Source organism: Hypanus sabinus, chromosome 17 (assembly GCF_030144855.1).
Source record: "Hypanus sabinus isolate sHypSab1 chromosome 17, sHypSab1.hap1, whole genome shotgun sequence".
In the NCBI taxonomy this organism is placed as follows: Eukaryota; Metazoa; Chordata; class Chondrichthyes; order Myliobatiformes; family Dasyatidae; genus Hypanus; species Hypanus sabinus.
The window spans coordinates 27177668-27202724 of NC_082722.1; positions in this window are offsets into that span (position 1 = coordinate 27177668).

The following is a 25057-nucleotide window of genomic DNA, read 5'->3' on the forward strand; positions in this document are numbered from 1 at the left end:
TGTGGTCTCATTGAACAACTGCAGTAGTACGTCCCTGCTCCTGTACTTGAATCCTCTTGCTACGAATGCCAACATGCCATTTGGCTTTTTCACCGCCTACTTTACCTGCATGCCCACTTTCAATGCCATGGTCCAGATACGGATGACATATGTATCCCTGCTTGTGGCTCTAAGTCAAATTAGTTTATATAAGTCCCCAGGGCCCGACGTGGAATCCCAGCCATTCTTTTTGGGAGGCATGTGCAGAATTTTAAGGTGCTTTGATGGAGGGGTTCAAAATGTGCTGTCCCACGGGTGAGGTGCCGGAGGACCGGATATGACTAATGTTTTCAAGTTGGTCAAGAAAAGCTCAAAAAATACGCCGGAATCTTTCAGGCTGGTAAGCCTGACGCGTGTATAGGGTAAGTTACTGGAAATAGACATGACAAAACAGATGTGTTGCTGACAGATGGGGAACACACGCTTGTTTGGAATGAACGTAGCAGATTTAGCGTGTGGTAAGAGTGACTTTATTTCTTCTTCAAAATGGCTAGTTTTATCCGTCCCTCTGCGCTTGTAGGTCAATTTTGTATTAACAGAAAATCAGGCAGTCAATCTGCATACCTATGCTCATTTCAATGGGATCGGCATTGTGGAGCAGCACACGGATCAAGCTGTGTTTCTCTCTGTGTAGGTTTTACGACACGTTCCGTAATTGTCATTAATGAAGTGGCTTTGTTTGCCTTTGCCGATGTTTATTAATTACTTGCAAATATTTGTAGTTGTGCACTTCAGAAACTGTCGGATCGAAATCGGCGAAATACGTGAAGGTGTGGCAATATAAAAGTAGGCTGGAGAACGGGCGGATGTCATTTAAACTCGACAACGTTTCGCTTTAAGTTAGATGGCTTGTGATTTGCCCTTTATCCGAATTTGTCTACAACTCCCTATCTCTCATTATCTAACCCGAATCAAGTTCTTCGTCTTAAAATGAGGTGGTTCCGTTCATCCGCTGTTTAAAGCTTTAGATTGTTTAAACGTGTTGGACAGCAAATGTCACGCCGCTTTTTTTTTTAAGGTGTATGCAAAAGACGGGCAACTATTGGCCAGTTAGCTCAACATCTATAGTCGGGAAAATGCTTGAAGCTGTCACTAACGGAGAAATAGCGAAACATTTGGAAAGGAATGGCCCCATTAGATAGACGCAGCATGGATTCAAAAAGGGCAGGTCCTATCTGACAAGCTTACTGGAGTTCTTTGAGGACATAATGAGTGCAGTGGATGGAAAGGAACAAGTGGGTGCCGTATGCCTGGATTTTCAGAAGGCGTCCGATAAGGTGCCGCATAAGAGAATTATAAATTAGATATGGATGCATGAAGTCGGATGAAGTGTATTGGCATGGATAGCGGAATGGTTATCCAACAGACGGCAGAGTGATAGTATAAGTGGGCATTCCTCCGGTTAACAGCCAGTGACGAGTGAGGTGCCGGAGGGGTCAGGGCTGAGCCCGCAGTTGTTTATAAATTGCATTGAAGATTGGAAGAGGGGACTGAGCGCAGCGTAGCAAATTTGCGGTTGACACTAAACTCAATGGAAAAACAAAGTATGTGGAGGATATGGACTACAGAGGAATATAGATAGATTAAGAGAGTGGGACAAGGTCTGGCTGATGGTAAACGCCAGATCATCCACTTTGGAAGGTATAATATAAGAGCAGATTATTACTTAAATGGTGAAAGATTGCAGCATGATATTGCGCGGAGGGACTTGGGAGTGCAACTGCTTATTAAGAAGGCAAATGAAATCTTGGCTTTCATTGCTGGAGGGATTGAATTCGAGAGCTGGGAAAATGTACAGGTTTCTGGTGACTGCACCTGCAGTACTGTGTGCATTTCTGGTCACCATACTTGAGGAAGGATATATTGGCTTTCGATGCAGTGCAGAAGAAGTTCGCCAGTTTGATTCCAGAAATGATGAGGAGAGATTGATTCACCTGGGACTATTGTATACCCTCTGGAATTCAGAAGAATGAAAGTGAATCTTATAGAAACATACACAATTTTGAACGGGATAGATAAGATAGAAGCAGGAAAGTTGTTTCCATTGGTAGGGGAAACTAGAACTAGGGGAATTTGCCTTAAGGTTCAGGGAGGAAGATTTAGGACGGAGATGAGGAGAAACTGTTTTTTTTTCTCAGAGAATAGTGAATATGTGGAATTCTCTGCCCAGGCAAGCAGTTGAGGTTTCTTTACTAATATATTTAAGATAAAATTAGATCGATTTTTTGCAGAGTAAGGAAATTAACGGTTATGGGGAAAAGGCAGGGAGATACAGTTTAGTTTACGGACAGATCAACCATAATTTTACTGATTGGCGGGTCAGGCTCAATGGGCCGGATGGCCTACTCCAGCTCATATTTCTTATGTCCTTTTGTGCTGGCTGCGGAATACCTCAAGGCGGGAAGAGGGTGAGGCGTTGTGTCGAAATATAGGAATAACATATATATGGTTGGAAACATCAACGGTCCAACTGATATGTTGAGCAAAGGCCAACCTCCAGAATCACATCTAAATGATACATACAACAATCCGAAAAGATCTAAAATGATATCTTACTTTTTTAAAACGATGTAAAGCAAATTTGTGGCACAAATATTAAACCAGCTATATCATTTCACAACATTTACGCAATCGTGGCTATTCTTCAAATGCAAAGAGATGAAAATTTTCACCTACAGGAATAAAGACACGTACCTAACATAATAAATCTGAGAACCACTTCCATTTCCCAATATTTGTTGTTGACTTCTCACTTGACAGTAATACACGCCGACGTCTGCATATCTCACATTCAGGAGGGTAAATGTGCCCGTACCTTTCTTTATATTGAATTGATTTCTGCTGTCTGGTTCTATAAATGTTTTCTGACCCTCCTTCCACCACGAAACTTCAGCAGATCTGGTAGTATTGGAAATTTGCAGTACATGGATTCATTTCCACCAATTGAGGCTTTTAAGGTTGGAGGGATTTGTTCCACTTTGACCGAAGTTGTTTTTATGGCTGACAAAGCATAAGTGAGAATTATAAATACAGTTGCATTCACTGAACAACAAAATCAGCAGAAAAATTAGGCAGAACAATGGTATGCGAATTGGATGCTTACTGTGGCTAAATTTGCTGCGGGTAAATAATGTATAATATAATAAAATGTGTGTTTTAATAGATTGAGCACAAAAAATTTAGCATACCTGGCCAAATCGCGGCGAGCAGAGCCACAAACCAAACGGCTGCATCCAGCGACATTGCAAATGAGAGTGGTCTCTCTGATAGATAGATATTCATAGGATGTAATAATCAAGTGCAAATTATATATGAAGTCACATGGTCAAGGCTACGTCGATGCCTTGGGTAGGAAAATGCTGTAGATATAGAAAATCCTGTGGAATATACAGAACGAGCGAGCGAAGCTCTACATCAATGATGAAAATCAAACAGTCGATGTTTTGGGGTAAGATATTTCTTCAGGACAGGAAAGGAAGGGGGAAGAAGTCACAATAAGTAGATAGAGGAGTGAAAGACCTATAAGCAGGCAGGTGATAAGTGGGGAAGGGGGACTTAAAGAGATGGCACTTGATAGGTGGATTTATATTCCATCTCGAAAGCCTCCAACCTGCTGATCTGAATATAGATTTCTCTAACTTTCAGCAATTTCTCCCGTACTCCTTTCATCGTTTTCTATTTCACATTAATGGTCTCTTTTTATCCCTTCTCCTCTCTTCACCTCTCTTTGCTGCTGCTCCTCGTTCACTTCCTTCAATGGCCCAATGTCCCCTCCTATCCGATTCCTTCTAACTTCGTCCTTTACCACTTGAAGTTAATAACTCATCAGGGGTGATTAATAAGTTGGTGGTCTAAGGCAGATGGAGATGAGTTATTAACTTCCACCTTTCTGCGTGATTATAGAACAGTTGACCTGAATGTGTATGTAAAGGGAGCTGTACAATTCATCTCCTTCTACCTTAGGCCACGAACCTATCAATCACTCTCTGTGGGCACTTTCTGGAGGTCCAAGATCCAACTGCTCCACCACCTCTGGACTAAGTGTATAAATTTAGGAGGGGGTTATTTTGAAAAGTAAATGTGCTAGTTTCTTTCTAAAATTGACTCCTCACTTAAGCGAAGAACGTATCAATCCCCCCTCACACAGCACAGGAAAATGTATTTCGACCAATGTTGCCTGCAGTGATCATAATGCAAATTCAATTCTATCTGATCGGACATGGGTTACATCGCTCTTTTGCGCCTGTTTGTGTGCATGTTTGAATGTCTTTTAACCATTGCCATCAAATCAACACTCTCTTGTAGCACTGTCAAATCGGTTACTACGTTCCCGGTAATGTACCTGCTTTGCAACCTCTGACGAATGGTCTCGGCCCGATATGTCGACAGTGCTTCTCCTTATAGATGCTGCCTCGCCTGCTGTGTTCCACTAGCATTTTGTTTCTGTTGTTTAGATATTGAGACACTGTTTCGCAACATCGAAAGGGAACGGGTTCAAACAATTCCCGAAAGAAATATGAGATGTACTTCCGTAGACCTGCCGGGAATTATGAGAGCACAACGGTAACATGATATAACTTCTAAATAGAAAACAAAAGGAAATGAGGAAATAGTGAACGAGAAATCGCGATGACAGAGCTGTAAATTATTATTTCCCATCACTGCGGTGAAAATCCTGGAAACTAAGGGATTAATGGGAATAAACATCAGTTTTTTTTAACAGATCTACATGAAAAAAAAATGGAGGTGTCGGGGGAACGAGGTGTTAACGGTGTAAGAACTCAGACCGTTTAATGAACTTACGGCATCTGATCAAGTGTATCCTTTGACACTGTGAGAAGCTAGAGGAGAAATTGTAAGGTCTATTGCAAATATATCAGCATCGTCTTTAATGAAGATTGTGTTACCGTAGCTCTGGAGAGTGGCAAATGTGCATTTAGTTAAGAAGATCTGCAAGGACAAGAGGAGAGCTGAAGGTGGCGAGCCCAGCACTGGTACGTGGAAACATATTGGAGTGGAACGGAAGGAAATAATCGATCACAATTTGAAAAGGGAAAGGTCGAAAATGTGCCGGTGATCATGGATTTGTCATTTGGAATCGCAAAATTGATTGAGTTGCTTTGATAAAGAAATGAAGAAAATTATGGAGTGCAGCAATTGGACTATGCCTTCCTTGACTTTGCAAGGTCCCGTTTGGCAGGCTTGCACAGAAAACTCGATGACATGGGAGCCAGTGTAAGCCAGCCACCTGAACACGAGAGTACAAAATTGGGTTAGTAGAGGGAGTCAAATGGTGATAGTGGAAATCTGATATCAAGAATGATGGCCTGCAACGAGTAGTGTGCTGTACAGGTAGGCTCTATTTCCAGTATTGTTTGTCATCTCCGAAATATTCAGATTAACTTCCTTAATATCTTTCGGAATGCAACGAAATTGGTGGTATATTAAATAGTGAAAGATATCAACGATAATAAACTGCGAAAGCAGGAAACGCAATTGCAGATTGAAGCTTGAAAGGGTCCAGAAACGTCCAGAAAATTATCACAAATACATTTGCATGACAGCATGTTTTGTAGCTGGAGGGAAAGTCTGGGGTTACTGTTCACTAGAGCACAACAGTTTGAGTGGTAACCTTATATATTCAGGGGTGTTAGCAGGGGTATGGTTACAGTCTTTTACACAGAATAGCTGAATCGAAAATCAGGATGCATTAATTCAAGTTGAGTGAGAAAACATTTAAATGAATCTGGGCAATTTTCCCAAAGCAAGGGAGCTTGGTAACTGGAAGAGAGTATGGGTGAATCTGTAGAAGTGGGTATGATTGCAATGTGTTAGAAACATTCGGATTGGTGCACAAACATAAAAGTTTTACTGTGGTAAGATACAAACGCAAGAAATTCGGTCTATCTGGGATAGGTTCTTCCGTGTTCATGGGCGAAATGGGCCAATGTCCTGGTGCAGTGCCGTATGGAACCATGAATCCATCTGGTTGGTGGTGGGGTTTGAAATGCCTGGGTTAGTAGGGTGTTGTGAGAATGCTATAGAGTTATTGTGTGATTTATGTAATTGGTGCTTGATAGCAGGCATGGACGTAGTCGGGCGAATGTGTTCTGTGCATGTATAACTTATTCCCGTAAGCCAGAAAAGTATTCTCCAATTGTGGCCTCATGTTAAGGTTAAGTGAAGAAAGAAGGACTGGAACCAGTTGTCCCATTCATATGAACATAATTTATGGGAAACAAATACCCACCTGTCTTTCAATGCTGAGAGCAATATTCTCCTACTGGTTTATAGAGGGGAATGATAATTATCACAGTCGAGGGGAAAACAAAATACAGATGTCTTAAGAGTTTAAAATGCACCTTTTAAATATTCGCCAGGTTGTATGTAAATCGGCAAATGCCTGGTAATTGAAATTCATTCACTGCTAAAGCGGTGTTTAATCTGTTTGAAAGTACTGATAACTAAAAAAAAAACATTTCTTTAGAGTTTTAAGATTTTAAAATCTTTAACTTTTGTTTTCATTTTAGAAGATTTGAAAAGTTTTCAAATTTACCAAAAAAATCAGATGGTTTAAAAGTTTTGGATTTGATAGTCTCAGTTAACTCGAAGTCTATTGCATTAACTTGCTTAAGAGATGTGTTGGACTATTCGAGAAACCCCAGGCATTGTGCAATATTTGCCTATTACCACGTGCATGACTTTATCACATAAAATGTTTCCCAGCCACCAGGAGCGTTCTCATAGTTAAAAAGTACTGACAGGCATATGGCAAAGATTGCAAATTTCACTGCACTTATACTGTAACATGAAAGGTGCTTGGTAGAATAGGGAGAATGGAAGAGTGGGAAACAAAATCACTCACTTAATTTGCATCCATTCATCGAGTGATCGATCAGAAGTCTTAGATCTGTATCGCTCTCCGCTGATGGTCCATGTTTCCTGTTCTTTTGTGGGCATTGGTTTTTTCGAATATTTTCCTGCTTTTGTCCAGAAATTACTGTGCTATCTAACCTGATATTCAGCCTCATGGTTTTGTATTACTTCATTCATGTCTTTGAAAACATAGTGAGAAGATTGGGTACAAGACCAAAGGGACTTCAACATGCTGTGTGCTCCTTCTTCCCTTCTCTCAACGTCAGCCATCGAAGCAATTCTCCGTCAGACACAGCACGTTACCTTTAGCTCCCAGTGTTGCTATTTTCCCATAATGCCGAATATTTTCTCAAAGGACTGATAAAAGAACATACATATCAGTAACACAGGAGACTCTACAGATACTGGAATCTCGAGCAATACACAGAAAATGAACTCAGCAGTCCAGGCAACATCTATGGGAATGAATGGACAGTCAACTTTTCGGTCCGACTCACTCCATTAGGATTGGAAAGGACGGATGAATATGTCAGAATAAAAAGGCAGTGGGATGCAGGACAAATTGGAAGCACATATGTGAAATCAGGTTGAGGGGGCTTTGGGGGGAGGGAGAATGAGGATCGTGTGCGGTTGGGCGGTGGGAATGCAAAGAGCTGGAGAAGAAGAAATCTAACAGGAGAGGAGAGTAGACTACGGGAGAAAGGGAAGGAAGTGGGACAGAGCGGAGGTTATAGGAAGCAGAGGACAGAGGTGGGAACATAAGAGAGATTTGGGAGGGAAAATACTTGAAGGAGAAGTCGATGTTAACGTCGTCACGTTGGAAACTACCAAGACTGAATCCGAGCTGTTGATCGCCCACGCTGAGTGTAACCTCATGAAGGTGTAAAAAGAGAACATGAATCGAAATGTCGGAACGTGAATGCATAGGAGTAAAAATATTTGGCCACTTGCAAATTCCGCATTTCGGGATGGACTGGAGTTGCTAGAAAAAGTGGTTCTCCCAGTTTATGTGGAGTCTCACCAGTGTAGAGGAAGCCGCATCTGTAGCTCTGGCAAACGACGCTAACCGATTTGCAGGTGCAGTGTTCACCTACAATGGAGGCCATGAAGTTATTATTTTCAGGATGTCATCGCCTGTCAGGCATTATTTCCTTCTATATAGATTTACATTTTTTGATTCGAAAAATGCTGGTGTCTTCGCCCATCTTCAAAGTCATTTTGCATAGTTATGTCAGTTTAGAGCCTAGCTCGGTTGTGAAATTAATTACATAATTAATATCCTTTTATTCATAGAACGGCCACTTCTTTCTTTCAGTGGGCGATCTGACGTCGATATGCGATCACATTTCATTAGTTTCTCCCTTAAATGAAAATCAACCACAATCATTTTGCAAACAGTCCCTCATCATGTAACCCTTCACGCTTTGAAGGCGGTCAACAATTGATACGGTTAAAGATTAAACTTAAAAATCTGTATTATTAACATGGTGATGAAGCTTCTCATTTTTTTTCTTTCCAGGTTGCACACGCCATAGAATCGAAACTCGGATGTCGCAGAAAAACATTAGAAACATTCAATTGCGAGGTAGAGGCTTTGAGGTTACTTAATATATAAAAAAGATCGAGCTTTACAAATAAAGCCAACAGTACTCAACTCGATTTTGAGACACATTAAATGTTAACCACAACGGCTTTCTGTGATCTCATCAGAGGGCCTGTTATTGTATTTCTATTCTCTGCTTTTTGTAATGTCCTGTTAACCTGCACGAGGAGTTTGTTGTAGATCTTTAGTTGAAAGAAAACATTTAATCCTGGAGGGTATCACGGAAGTGGGCTCTTCGACCAGTTCAATCCATTCAGAACGAAAATATTTACGTGGGCTGTGGTTATTCTTGCCTGAAGCACGGTACCACTTCCTCTAACAACTTGTTCTGTATACCCACTGTCCTCTGCTTGAAAACCATGCCGTGTCCAGGTGCCCTTTAAATCTTTTCTTTCTCAGCTCACAGCTGTGTCTTCTAGATTTGGATCCCCTGTCTTCAGAAATGGGCTTTGAGCATCTTGTATATTAATGTCCGTAGCAATTGTTTTATTTTCAATTTCATAAAGTTGTCCCTCAGTCACCTGTACTCCAGAGTAAACAGTCCCATGTCTATCCAATCTCTCCGTGCCACTAAAGCCTTCCATCCCAGGCAAAGTCCCAGAAAATCTCTTTTGCAATCGTTCTAACTCTACTACGTGCTATCTGTGGACCAGACGAGCACACGGCACTCCAAAACCGGCGTGCCCATTGTCTATTGGGACAACATGGTGCTTCAGCTCTTGTCTAAATACTGCCAAGAGGGCAACTCGGCTAAACGCCTTCTAATCTGGATCCTGGTGTGTCGTCTTTAAGTGCACACTAAAATCCCTTTGTGCCTTAACGCTTCTAAGTTCCGTCCAGTATATCCTGCCACTATCCACGGCAGAACAAATCATAAGCACAGAAGATTCTGAAATCTAGTATAACAAACACAAAATGCTGGAGGAACTCAGCAGGTCAAACGCCATCTCTGACAGGGGCTCCCGACCTCGCTTAATGGTGGGTGTCCATGGCATGAAAAGGTTAGAAACCCCTGAGATATGGATAGTTTATAATATAAACAATCAACAGTTCGGGTCGAGACCCTTCTTCAGTGTTTGAAGAGGATATACTCACGGTTAGCCTGTTTTTCTTCTTAGGGGGAAGGAAGCAATGTTCCCTCTACTTAATTTTTAACGGCATCACGAATCAACAATACCTCCAAGAAAGAAATTTTGCCATGGCTTGTAGAAAGATTATGCACGGACTGGCAGTTTATTAATAATGCTCTACCGATTTACATTCTGCGCATATTGTCTTTGCTTATCGATGTAACTTTAAACACTGACCATGTAAATCCTTTGAAACTCTAAAATGTTACGAAGTAAAGGTTGTGAAACGGTTGTTACGTTAAAAAAACACATACGGATACCAACACAATTAATTACAGGTTATTTCATAATTATTTCAGCAAAACAATGCTACGCGTGCGGGAGTGCTTCAGTTACCACGTGGTGGCGCACCCGCACAGATGAGAGGGAACAGTAATGCCAAGAGTATACAGACTAAAGTGATGGGAGGTTGGTTTTCTGATAAACTGAGCTGTGTTCATAACCTTCGTCATTTTGGCTGTGTTGTGCAACCTCCCACTGTCAGCATTTAGTTATTACTATTGATTCGAGACTTGTGTATAGTTTTGAATCATGGTAAAGCTAAATCTTGCTGTACAAAAGCTTACCGTTGTGTTCGTTACAGACGAGGATTATACCTCTCTGGAGAAATCATCTTCATTTTGAATCATCGATATAAACTCGACTATCGACGGCTGTAGTGCATTGGTTCTGAATAAAAATAGGGCCTCTCATCATCATGCAGAAAGGGCACTCTGTGAATAAACAATGTTATTTCAATCCGCAATCTGTATGATTCATCCACAAAGTGCAAAATACAAGGATGGTCACTGGGGACTCACTGCCTTCCCACCTGCCTTCAGATTTGTAAATACAATACGGTCCCTGTATCTACGTTGAGTTACCACGCCAGCAGTCATTACCCTACAAGACAATCAAATGCTACTTTCACAGTCCAGCAGGTAGGAAGAGTTAAAGCTTGCCTTACGAGGTAGCACATTTATTTGCTGTTATTATATTTAAGTTACACCCTGCGCTGCCATGAAGCTTTATCAAGTGAATTCAATACCTTTATATAATTGTTTCCGTGTGGGTGGGATCACAATTCAGCGAATGCTTACAAGATGCTAATATCACTTATTTATTGTTTCCTTCTTATGCTGCCAGCTGGTCACTCAGTTATTTGGCCGCGCAAATATAATATTTATTTCACATCGTTCTGTGACCTGAACATGTTTTTCTCTTTTTAAGCCTGTCAAGTAACAGCTAAGACATTGATAAGATTAACGGTGAAAAAATAGTAAACATAAATTTCAATATGATATTTATTACAGTGTGCAATATTCATTCGTGAATGAGAGCTCCAACAGATTTACATAGTTATACATACATTTACTGTAGCCACTGCTTCTGAAATTTGTTTTACATAGAGTGCATCAAGAGGATTTGGCAATGTAGTGCATTCACGTGTTTTTCTATCATCTTGAGAAAGCTCTGTTCATTTTGTATGCAGGATATTCTACAGTGCTAGCAAATAATGCTACAGGGTTGAAACGACGATGAAATGAATTGACAATGAATAAGTCTTGAAGCATATTTTAGAAAATATCAACAGCACTTCACATTTGCTTGCTGAATTGGAGAGCTTTTATGACTTTGCGATTCACGAAAATGACAATCGGTTGTTTGTTAATTTTATTCGTCGGTAGATGTAAAACGAAAAAGAGAGATAGGTATAGAAATAAATTGTTCATTAATAATAAGATATTGCATTTGGAACTGTTACTTGTATGTTGAAGTGAAAACATTATTTACGTGGGGAAAGGTCGAGGGGATTTGAGATGTAATGTGATCTGGGTGAAGGAAGCCAATGAATGATTCTCGATGAGAAATCTACACCAGCCACCCATTATTCAGACAAATCGTCAAGCAGCAAGGGGGCTGTAGGGGTCACGAGTCGGGGGGAAAAACGAGGATGCCGATCAAGCCAATCAGCCATAAGATCAGAAGATACAGGAGGAGATACTGGCCATTTTGCCGATGGCGTCTGCTCCTTCATTTCTTGCTGAGACGATTAGACCACAAGATGTAGAAATAGGCCATTCGGCTCATCGAGTCTATTGGGCGATTGAATCATGGGATCATCCAATTATTTTGGTCATGTCCACTCCCCTGCCTTCAGCCCATACCCTTTCACGCCCTGTATAATCAAGAACCTATTCATCTCTGTCTTCACTACACCTAATGACTTGGCCTCCACAGACGCTCGTGGCAAAAAATTCGACAGATTTACCACTCTCTGACTAAAGTAATTCCTCCGCATCTCAGTTCTAAATGACCGTCTTTCAATCCTGAAATCATGCCCTCTTTTCCTATAATCCCTACCATGGAAGATAACCTTCCAGAATCTAACCTGTCCAGGCCTTTTAACATTCGGAATCTGTCTGTGCTATCCCACCTTATCCTCCAGAACTCCGGGGAATTCAGCCCAAGAGCTACCAGACGTTCCACATACAGTAACCCTTTCATTCGTGGAACTATTTTTATAAATCTCCTCTGAATACTCTCCAATGTCAGGATATCCTTTCTAAAATAAGGAGCCCAAAACTGCACACAATACTCCAAGTGCGGTCTCACGAGTGCCTTATAGAGTCTCAACATCACATCCCTGGTCTTTTGTACTATACCTGTAGAAATGAATGCCAAAATTGCATTCACCTTCTTCACAAACGACTCAACCCGCAGGTTAACATTTAAGGTATCTTGCACAAGAACTCCCAAGTCCCTTTGTAAGTCTGCATTTTGAATTCTCTCCCCATCTAAATAATAGTCTCCCCGTTTATTTCTTCCACCAAAGTGCATTATCATACACGTTCCAGCATTACATATCTTTTACCACCTCTTTGCCCAATTCCCGAAACTATTTAAGACTCACTGCAGGCTATTTGTTTCCTCAACATGACCCGCTCCTCCACCTGTTATTGTATCATCGGCAAATTTCGTCATAAATCCATTAATACAGTATGCCAAATCATTGGCAATTATCGTAAAAAGCAGGAAAAAGCGGTTTACCGGCTGCCAGCCAGAATAGGATCACTTTATTCCCACTCTCTGTTTTCTTCCGACAAGCCAATGCGACCCATGCTAGTCTCTGTAATTCCATGGGCTCTAATCTTGTTAAGCAGCTTCTTGTGTGGCAGCTGATCAAAGGCCTTCTGAAAATCCAAGTACACCACATCTACCACATCCCCTTTGTCTACCCTGCTTGCAATTTCCTAAGCACATTGTAGTATGTTAGTCAGGCAGGATTTTCCTGTCAGGAAACAATTCTAGCTTTGGCCTATCTTGAATTGTGCCTCCAGATACTACGTAAACTCTTCCCGATCAATCGATTCCAATAACTTCACAACCACTGATGTCAGGCTAACAGATCCATAGTTTCCTTTCTGCTGCCTCATCACTCTTCTTAAATAGCGGAGCAGCATTTGGAATTTTTCAGTCATCTGGTACAAAGCCCTTGTCCCCACAAGGATAGTGTCTGGATTGTGGAGCATGTCTTCTGACACTAGGTTGAGTGAAATCGGTCTTTTTTTCTTGGGGCCACGGAGGCTGAGAGCTGACATGATAGAGGTGTATAAGGTAATGAGAGGTAATGATCGTGTGGATAGTCAGAGGCTTTCTCCCAGGACTGAAATGGTTTGCACGAGAGGGCACAGTTTTATGGTGCTTAGAAATGGTACAAGGGAAATGTCAGGGTTAGGTTTCTTTACACAGAGAGTGGTGAGTGCATGGAATGAGCTGCCAGAGGCCGTGGTGGAGGCAGAAAAGATAGTGAATGTTAGGAGACTCCTGGATAAGTACATGGAGCTTGGAAAAATAGAGGGCCAAGGGGAAGCCTAGGTAGTTCTAGTGTACAGCTTTGTGGACGGAAGATCCTTTATTGTGTTGAAGGTTTTCTATATTTCTATGTTTCGAATGCCAGAATGTATTGATTCTTGAAAGATCTTCGTTAATCCCTCCGAAATTTCTCCAACTCTTTCCTTCAGAACCCGAGGTTGCATTCCATAATGTCCAGGAGTATTATCCACCCTCAGACCATTAAGCTTCCTCAGCATCACTCAGTCGTAATTTTCACTGCACAGACTTCATTTCCTTGACACTCTTGATTGTGCAGTATACTGCAAACGTCTTGCAGTGTGAAGACTGACACACAATACGCATTCGGTTCCTCTGCCATCTCTGCATCTCCCATTACAATATCCACAGCGTCATTTAGTATTGGTCTTATATGTAACCTCGAATGTCTTTAACCCTTTATATACTTAAAAACTTACAGTAACTTCTTTGATATTACTCACTAGCATCTTTTCTGAATTCATCTCTTTCTTCCTAATGACCTTCTTCGTTTCCTTCTGCAATTTTTCCCAATTCTTTATCTTTCCTCTAGCTTAGACTTCCTTGTATGCGCTATCTTTTGTTTTTTTTTTTACTTTAGCTCTGACTTCCCTTAGTAGCCACAGTAGTGTCCTTACTACATTTGAAAATATCTTCTTATTTGGTGTGTATATGTCTTGCACTTCCCTCATTTGTTGCAGCTTCAGCCATTGCTGCTCTGTTGTCCTTCCTGCAAATGCGCTATCCAGTCAACTTTATCAAGTTCGCCTCTCATGCCATTCTAATTTCCTTTATTCCACTGAAATAAAGACACATTGAATATTATTCTTCCGTCTGAAATTTCAATGTGAACGCGATCATATTGTGATCCCCCTTGATTAAGGATTCCTTAACCTTAAGCTCACTTATCACTGCCGGATTTTTACACAACACTCAATCCAGCGCAGCCGATAACCTAGCCACCTGTTCTATAAAGTCATCCCTTGGACATTCTACAAATTTTCTCTTAAGATCCAGTGCTGAGCTGGTTTTCTCAATCCAATGTCATATTAAAATCCCCAATGATTATCATGACATTGTGTTTCTGATACGCTTTTCCTACCTCTTGCTGTAATTTGTAATCCACATCCCGGCTGCCGTTCGAAGGCCTGTAGACAACTGCCATTAGGGTCCTTTTACAATTGCCATTTCTGAACTCAACTAGTAGAGTCTCTACAACTTCCAACCCTAAGACATCATTTTTTAATGATTTAATATGTTTTTTTATACACAAAGCCACACTGCATTCTTTGCCTACTAATCTGATTTTCGGATACACTGTAAATCCTTGGACATTAGCCAAGTTTCAGAGGTGGCCACAATATCATATATGGAACATCATACATGCCAATCAGTAGCTGAATTTCAATATCGTCCATTTTATTCCTTGTGCTGCGTGCATTCAAATCTAACGCTTACAGTCCAGTATTTGTTGTATTTGTTGTTTTCTGTTTTAACTGCAAGACGCCTCTATTGCCCTGTAACTCACGCCATTGGCTGTGATTAAGCCTCATTTCCTGACTATTCTTTGTATAAACTCAGTTGCACGGTATCTTAGATTTATTTCTGTTTTCCCCTTTCAGAACCCCATCATTCTGGTTCCCATACCCATGCCAAATGAACTAAAACGCTCCCTAGCAGCTCTATTAAATGTGACCGCTTGGATATTGGACGCATTTCGGTTCAGGTCTAACCCGCTCTTTTTGTACTGGCCATATCTCCCGCAGAAGAGGCCCCAATGATCCAGGAATCTGAAGCCCTGCCGCCTACACCAGTCTGTCTGCCACACTTTAATACGGATGAACATGCTATTTTTGCACTCGCTAGCACGTGGCACAGGCAGCAATCCTGAGATAACTGCCTGAGAGGTCCTGCTTTCTACCGAACCCCCTGATTTCTCTCTTCACACATCTTCCCTTTTTCTACATTTGACATTCATACCAATGTGTACCCGGACTTCTGGCTGTCCATCCTCCCCCTTCAGAATATTCTGTCCGTTCCGAGACACCCCTTACCCTGGCACCTGGATGGCAACACATCATTCAGGTACCTCTATGAGGCTGACAGAAACGCCTGTCTGTTCTTCTCACTATGGATCCCCTAAGAAAAGCGCATTCTACATCTTCCTCTTTTCCTTCTGTAACACGTAGCCAGGATCAGTGGCACTGAGACTATCGGAATGGTCGTCCTCTGTCAGGACATCGCACTGAACAGCTTCCAAAACGAGATAACAATTACAGAGGCGGATGGCCAGAGGGACGCTCATTATTATCTGAGATGTGTCCTTTGCTTCCCTGACCGCCACGTACATATCATAGACATGCAGCCTCGGGGTGACTACCTGTAGCTCTATCTATCTCCTGTTCAATCTCCCTACTACGCCGAAGGTCATCGAGCCACAGCTCCAGAACACTTAACATGGTCTGTCAGGAGCTACATCTCGGTGTACATGGCGCAGGTGTGGCCATCTGGTAGACTGGAAAAATCCTGGGATTTCCACATCTGACACCCGGAGCAAAATACTAACCTTACCAACATGTTTAAAAAATGTAAAGATATCCCTCAAAAATATAACGAAAAAGCAAACATGAAGTCCACCTACCCACTTACCTCGCCGAAGCCTGAATGAGCCAAAGCCTGTTGGGTCTAATCTCGTCACAATTCTGTGCCTTAGTTCGTCGACCTCATCTGTCGCCGCTCATAGGTCCCGCAAAATAGACCAATGTCCGCGAAGCTCTTGTTTTAAATGACAGAGATATCAGTACCGTCTTTAAGCAGGATTTTGCTACCGGAGCACTGAAAAATGGCTGATGCGCATTCATTTATGAAGGCCCGCGTGTACAGGTAGCGAGCCAAATATCGGTGTCGGGAAAAGATACTGAATGAAGGACAGAATCTGTCAAAATCTGGAAAAGCAAAGGGCGTAAAAGTCACCGTCACAATGGGTTTCTCATGGGGAGTCCAGTCTCACAAATTTGATTCCGCTGAAGAGACTGTGCAGAAAATTGCTAAAGGGAGGCAAGTAGACAATATCTTAATTAAATTTTGTAGGGTCCCGTATGATGGTCTAGTAGACAATGCAGCGTGTCACGGGACCCAGAGTGAGCAAGCCAACTGAACACAGGAGCACAGAATTGGTTTACCAGGGAATCAGACGGTGATAGTGGAGATTTGATAGCAAGAGTAGACTTGCAACTAGTGATGTATTGCACAGGTAGGTTCTGGTTGCATCTCTGAGATGTTTAGATAATAGTAATTTTAGATTGTTAATAAATATCAGGATGCAGCGGAATTAGTGATATACCAGACAGGGAAGGTTAACGAAGACGTGGAACTGGGAAAGTGGGCCAAGCAATTGCAAATAGATTTTCACTCGGATATTTGCAAATATTGTTTCGATGCATTTTGGTTATTTAAGCTACGGCAGAAATTGCGCAATAGAATTATATCCCTCGACAATAATGTAGGACACGGTGACTGACAGGTACAGGCACGTGATCTGTAAAATTGTCGATGGAGGTGGACTGGCTGGTAAAGAAGTTGTTCACCATTGAACCGACAGTTCGGAATCAGAATCAGTATCACAATCTGGTTTATTATCACCGGCATGTGTCGTGAAATTTGTTAACTTAGCAGCAGCAGATCAATACAATAAATAGTCTGGAGAGAGGGAAATCAATAAATCTAATAGACTATGCGTATATTAAATAGATTGAAAAACGTGAAAAATAGAAATAATATATATTTAAAAACTGTTAGTATTCACGGGTTCAAAGTTCATTTAGGAATTGGAAGGCAGAACGGAACAAGCTGTTCCTGAATTGCATAGTGTGTTCCTCCGGGCTTCTGTTCCTACTACCTGAAGGTAACTGTGGGAACGTGAAATGCCTTGGGTACTGGGGATATTTAATAATGAATACAGCCTTTCTGAGACACCGCTGCTTGAAGATGTCCCGAGTACTTTGTAGGCTTATACCTAAGATGAACCCGACTAAATACTCCGACACTCTGCAGCTACTTTCAGGCCTGTGCAGAAGCCCACACCTCCCACCACCATGCCAGACGGTGACGCAGCCTGTCAGAATGCTGCCCACAGCAGTGTTAAAGAAGTTTTTGAGTGTTTCTACTGGCCACATCTCTTCAAACATTAATGAAGTATAGTCGCTGTCTTGCCTTCTTTATAGGTGCATCGATATGTTGGGACCGGATTAAATCCTCAGAGAGCTTAACGCCCAGGGACTTGAAACTGATCACTCTCTCCACTTCTGATGCCTCTATGAGGATTCGTGTATATTCTTTCGTCTTAACCTTCCTGAAGTCCACAAGTATCTCTTTCGTCTTACTGACGTTGATTGCAAGTTGTGGCAATGAGTATAGGATCTGTGGCGTCATGTTCAACTGTACAAATCGTTGGTGAAACAGTACGTTGTGCATTCGTTTGTGAAAATATGCTGTGCATTTTGATCGCCAACTATAGAAAAGATGTGATGAAGCTGCAGATAGTGTAGAAAAGATTTACTAGTGTGATAGGAGGACAGTGCGATTTTCACTACAGAAAGAGACTGGGGCAATTTATCCCTAGAGCAAAGGTGGTTGCGCGGTGACCATATATAAGTAACGTCAGGAAGGGCGTAGGCGGGGGTATGATCACAGACTTTTACCCAGAATCGGTTAACTGAAAACGAGTTTTCTGAAACTGATATTGAAACTGAAAATGATTCCAGGAGAGAGAAAAAATATTTAAAATGAGTCTATGGCAAGTTTTTCAACAAAAGAGGTTTGGTAAATGGAACAGATTACCAGATGAATCTGTAGAAGAGGGTACGATTCTATTGCGTGAAGTACATTTGGATTGTTACATGGATAGAAGAAGTTGATTGTGGCATGATCCAAACGCAGCTAAATACAACCAACTGGGGTCGCCAATGATCCATATTTCAATACTTCCAATTTGACATCAGAGAATGCATGCAATATGCAAACTGAAATTCTTGGCTTTTGCAGACATCATGAAAACTGAAGAGCAGCCTAAACAATTCATGACAACAGATAAGTTAGAACCCCAAAGTCTTCTTCTCCCCCTCTCACGAACAAGCAGCAACCCTCAGTTACCTCTACCCCAGCAAGAAAACAACAGCAAAGTCTGCAGTATGAAAAAGAAATCTCGATGATCGGCAACAAGCTCTCCCCAATCAACGAGAAAACTGTGTGTGTGTGTGTGTGTGTGTGTGTGTGTGTGTGTGTTTACGTGTGTATGTGCGGTTTTCTGTGCGAGAGAGGGCGAATGCCATGAATAGGCAAATACTGGAACCACACCTATAAAATGAATTTCGGTGCAAAAGTACCTACCTGGAATTCAGAACTGCAAGGTAAGTTCTCAGACTAGAAGTGAATGATGGGAATCGCATATGAGGGTAAAACAAAGTGCAGTACAGATGTCTTATGACTTTAAAATTCACTTTACAAATATTGGCCAGATTGTTTTTTAATTCTACAGATGCCTTGTTAATTGCAATTGTTGCTGAAAAATGCATTAATTTCTTTGGAAGTACTGATAACTATGAAAAAATTATTTTCCCTGCTGTACATGGGAATCGAAGTTATACTCGATTAATGAGCAAGTTCGTGCAATTAACAGTAATAATGCAGGAATCAGCATTACCATTTTTAAATAACACGGGCCAAATATCCTATTTATATACACACATAGTTTGGATTTCATTTTGGCTTGATGTGAATAACAGTCAGGATAAATACCAATCAGGTTCTGTACTAATGTTTTCAACAATTTCAACATAATGACAAACTAATTCAACAATATTGTGTGAATTAATTCATTCTCTTAGAATCCTGGTCCACTCTTTCGTCAGCTATTTTTAACCTCCTTTCAATACAATTCTGCGGATTCCAAGCGTTCGCTACAATTATTTTCATTCTCTTAGTTACCTTGACTGTTTATGAAGCTATTTCCCCTGCAATTCACACTCTAGTTACACGTTGACAGCTTGTCTAGGCGAGCATTTGGCCAGCAACTTTGGAAGTAGGATTTCTGAATGTGTGGCATTTAGTTTTCTACCTCAGTAGTACCTTACTTATTTTGGCCCTCAATGATTTTGCCACTGTAACTGGACGGCAGAATCAAAGTTGTAAGAATACCGTAATGTATTAATTTCAGAACGTACCCTCCGGGATTGTAGACAGCTGGTTGTAGTTCTACTGCAGTTGTTTAATGCTACTCTAGAACAATGTTTCCCAGCCATTTGAGCCCAGAGACCCCTCAAGCACTTTCATGCTTGCCAAAGCCCCACTAAAGCACTTTCAAACTTGCCAACGACCTTCTTAAGCACAGGAAGCATACCGGTGCCACCGTAGTGCAACACCTGTCTGCTACAGTGGCATGCAAAAGTTTGGGCACCCCGCTCAATATTTCTGTTAGTTTCAATATCTAAGCGAATAAAAAAATTACCTGCTTTCCAAAAGGCATGCAGATAAAGATGACAGACTTTTTAAATATTTTAAGCGAGGGTACTTTTTTTTTAATTTCCATCTTTTGCAGTTTCAAAGTAACAAAAAAGGAAAAGGGTCCGAAGTAAAAGTTTAGACAACCTGCATGGTCAGTTTTAATAACACTCATTTTGGCAAGTACCAAAGCTTGTGAACGCTTTTGATAGCCAGCCAAGTTTCTATCAATTCTTGTTTGTGGGATGTTCGCCCATTTTTTCTTGCAAAAGGCTTCCAGTTCTGTGAGATTCCTGGGCTGTATTGATCTGGTTTTTTGAGGTTTATCCACAGATGTTCGATGATGTTCAATTCTGGGGATGTGAGGGCCATGGCAAAGCCTTGACCTCGCGCTTCTTGAGGTAGTGCATTGTGGACTTTGAGGTGTGTTTAGGGTCATTATCCTGTTGTAGAAGCCATCATCTTCAGCTCTTTTACAGACGGTGTGACGGTTGTTCCACAATTTGGTGGTATTTAATTGAATTCATTCTTCTCTCTACCACTGAAATGTTCCCGTGCCACTGGCTGCAACACAAGCCCAACACATGCTTGATCCACCCCGTGCTTAAAGTGTTATTTTCCCAAAATTCTGCACCGTTTTTTTCTCCAAACATACATTTGCTCATTGCGAGCAAAAAGTTCTATTTTAACTTCATTAGTCCACAGGACTTGTTCCCAAAATCCATCAGGCCCGTTTAAATGTCCCTTTGCAAACTTCTGAAGCTGAATTGTGTGGTGACGACACAAGAAAGGTTTTATTCTGATGACTCTTCAATGAAGGTTATAATTCTGCAGTTGCCGCTGCACAGTAGAACAGTGCACAAGCACTCTAGAGTCTGCTAACTCTTCGGGAATGTTTTTTTGCAGTCAAACGGGGATTTTGAAATGCCTTTCCAGCAAGCTAACGAGCAGTTCTCTCGGAAAGGTTTCTAGCTCTTCCAGAACTCAACCTGACCTCGACTGTTCCTGTTAACTGCCATTTCTTAATTACATAACGAACTGAGGAAACGGATGTCTGAAAACTGTTTGGTTTCTTCTTTTAGCCTTCTCCTGCTTTTTGGGCATAATTCATTTTAATTTTCAGAGTGCTCGGAAGCTGCTCAGTGGAGCCCATGGCTGCTGATTCTTAGCAGAAGATTTGAGGATCAGGGCATTTATAAAGCTTTGAAATCTGCATCATCTGGTCTTTCCTAACGAAAATTCTGAACAAGCTATAGCCCTAAAAAGTTAATTACTGTCTGAGACCTTGGTAGAAGTTATCTAAAAGGTTAAATCTCTTGGACAGCCCAAACTTTGGCATGGTGCTCCTTTCCGTTTTTCACTCTAAAATTGCACAAAACAAAAATAATAAACTAATCTTGCTAAAATGTTGAAAACAATGTTACATCTTTAACTTTCTGACTTCTGGGGATCAGTTCATCTTCTTCTTGCTTAATTATTCACAGTGACAGACAGAAATTTTGACCATTGTTGCCCAAACCTTTGTATGCCGTTGTCTATGCTAACTTGAGTAAAATAAATTCTCAGGGTTGGCAGGTTCACCGATTGACTCAAATTCTTTTGACTCCTTTCGGCTCCAGTCAAGAGCAGTATCACTGCGCGACCTGTTTTCTGTACATCTGTAGAGAAAGTTGAGATGCTGTACTTGTAAATTGTATGAACTCTCTCCTTATCGCGATTCAAGGAGAACTGTTCGGTACATTTGTTGCTATTCTATGCATTCCAAATAATATCTGTTTGATTGTTCAGGTTGGATGAGATTGCTAATTTTCAGAAGCGTTGCGACGGCTAGTGTTCTACACGTGCAGAGTGATGGTTTTTCCTGTGTTCCCGTGCCTCATCCTTTCATTGCGAAGCATCTACTGTAACGATCGATCAGTTCTCGTGCCTCAAGATAGGGTGCCGCTTAACAACCACCCACCCCGTACCCCGGCAAAAGTCATGAACCCCACCACCCCCGCCCAGCGATTTTCATTTTTCCCAGCGCCCTCTTGGGAAACGTAACAGTCTTCACTTCTAGGAATTACTGCTTCAGAGGAAAGGAGGTTGTGTTTCCATGGGATGACTTACCTACTTCGCTGCTCCAGGGTCTATTTACCAGCATCCTTGAACATGTCAAATAATTATTGAAAGAGGAGCAAGAGGATAAGACGTGTAAAAATAGGAGCAGTCAAGTATGACAATGGGATAGTGTGTATGGAAACGGAGGAAATAGCAGGGGAACTTACTGGATACTTTTGCTTCAGTATTCAGTATAGAAAAGGATCTTGGTCATTGTAGGGCAGACGTTGTCATGGTCCGGTACATGAAATCCGCATTCCGGTTCACGGTCCGGTCCAGTTCCTTATTCCAGCTATTCTGTGTATCCCCAGTTTTGGTTGTGGCAGCTGATTCTTGTTTGGGCTGGTCTCATAGGTAGCTTCAGGATTCGGCCTCTGGCTGCTGATTTGTTCCTGTCCAAACGCCTTGCCTGCATCCCTCCTCTTCACGTTCCTGCCTGGAGCCTTGCCTCGCCTCGCCTCTGCTTGGAGCCTTGCCTTGCTTCACCTCGCCTCTGCCTGGAGCTTTGACTTGCCTCAACCTGCCTCTGCCTGGAGGCTTGCCTTGCCTCGCCCTGCCTCTGAGTGGATCCTCGCATTGCCTCTCCTTGCTTCTGCCCGGAGCCTTGCCTTGACTCTGCCTGGGGCATAGCCTTGTCTTGCCTTGCCTCAGCTTGCCTCTGCCTGGATCCTCGCCTTGCTTCGTCTTTCCTCAGCCTGGAGCCTCGCCTTGCCTCACCTTACCTTTGCCTGGATCCTTACCTGTCCTCACCCTTTCTCTGCCTAGAACCTCGCCTCGCCTCTGCTTGGAGCCTTGCCTTGCTTCACCTCGCCTCTGCCTGGAGCTTTGACTTGCCTCAACCTGCCTCTGCCTGGAGGCTTGCCTTGCCTCGCCCTGCCTCTGAGTGGATCCTCGCATTGCCTCTCCTTGCTTCTGCCCGGAGCCTTGCCTTGACTCTGCCTGGGGCATAGCCTTGTCTTGCCTTGCCTCAGCTTGCCTCTGCCTGGATCCTCGCCTTGCTTCGTCTTTCCTCAGCCTGGAGCCTCGCCTTGCCTCACCTTACCTTTGCCTGGATCCTTACCTGTCCTCACCCTTTCTCTGCCTAGAACCTCGCCATGCCTTTGCCTGGAGCCTTGACTCGCCTTGACTCAGTATGGAGCCTCGCGTTGTCTCGCCTTGCGTCGGCATATAGTCTTGCCTCGCCTCGCCTCGCCTTGCTTCTGACTGGAGACTCGCCTTGCCTCGCGTTGCCTCAGCATGGAACGTTGTCTTGCCTCGGCTTGACCCTGCATAGATCCTCGCCTTGCCTCGCCTCGCCTCGGCTTGCTTCTGCCTGGAGCCTCGCCTTGCCTCTGCCTGGAGCCTTGCCTCAATTTGCCTCAGCACAGAGCGTTGCCTTGCGTCGGCTTGACTGTGCCTGGATCCTCGCCAGGCCTCACCTTTCCTCAGTCTGCAGCCTCGCCTTGCCTCGCGTTGCCTCGCCTTGCCTATGCCTGGCGCCTTGCCTCGACTTGCTTTTGCCTGGAGACGAGCCTTGCCACGCATTGCCTCAGCATGGAACGTTGCCTTGCCCTGGCTTGCCGCTGCCTAGATCCTCGCCTTGCCTCGCCTTGCCTCAGCCTTGTGCCTCGTCTTGCCACGCTTTGCCTCTGCAAAGAGCCTCGCCTTGCCTCTTCCCGGAGCCTTGCCCTGCCTTGCCTATGTCTGGAGCCTCACCCTGTTTGGAACTTTCTGTCTGTGTCCACACCTTCTCTAGGTACGTCCGGTTGTTTGGCCGCTAACTAGTGTTGGGAACTGTCTCGTCGAGTTCGGCGTTCAGTGTAATGAGTCCCGGCCCTACGTACTGTACTCAAAGAGGGGTCCCGGCTCTGTGTTCCATGTTCCTGTCTCTTCCTCGACCCAGGGCTCTGCGTTCCTTTTCTCCTTCAACCAAGGCTCTGTGTTCTCGTATTGTACATGTGCCTCGCCCAGCCCAGGAGAACCTTGCCCAGCCTAATGCTGGAATTCCCCCGTTCTGTGCTAGGGTTTCCTTTTCCTGTCCTGGTGTCTCAAGCCCAGTCCTGTGCCTCTCCTTGTCCTGTAGCCAAGCCTTGTCGTCTCCCTGTTCTAGAGTCCGAGCCCAAGTCAAGACCCTGGATTTGGGTCCTTGTCTAGTCTTTAGCTCGTTCTCCAAGCCCAGGTTTCTAGTTCCCAGTTCCATGTCCTGGTTCCGCAATCCTTGTCAATTCCTAGCCCAGGCCTGGATCCCTTATCTCATCCGGGTCTTTGTCATGTCCAGCGACCTTTCTTCTTCACTTCCCTTGCTTCCTTCTCATGCCTAGTCCTGTTCCAGGTAGTTCAGTGTCTGTGTCTTGCATTTGGATCCACTCCCAACCCCCTTCTTATGACAGGACACTCTAACCAGACTTGGACTCAGCGACAAAGACACTTCCGTTTAACTCTCGCGCTCTACTCTTTTGTTGAATGCCTCCTCGCTCGTCCGTGTCTTCCACAGGCTGGGGAAGCCTTTTGATTCGCCAGGAGGTTCCCATAGAGTCGGGGTAGTGGCATGATCCGGTCTATGAAATCTGTCATTCCGGTTCACTCCCGATCCTGTTATTTATTCCAGGAGTTCCGGGTTTCCCCAGTTTCAGTTGAGATAGCTTATTCTTGTTTGCTTTTGCCTCATAAATAGCTTCAGGATTCAGCCTCTGGCTGATGGATTTTTCCTGTCCACACCACTTCTTTTCATCTTCCTGCCTGGAGCCTCGCCTTGCCTCGCCTCGCCTCTGCCTGGAGCTTTCCCTCGCTTGCCTCTGCCCGGAGGCTTGCCTTGCCTTGCCTGTGTCTAGATCCTCGTCCTGTTTGGAAATGTCTGTCTGTGTCCACGTCTTCGCTTGGTAGGTCCGTCCATTTTGCCGCTACCTAGCGTTAGGAATTGTCTCGTTGTGCTGAGCGTTCTGTGTAATGGGTCCCGCCCCTACGTCATGTATCCAAGGAG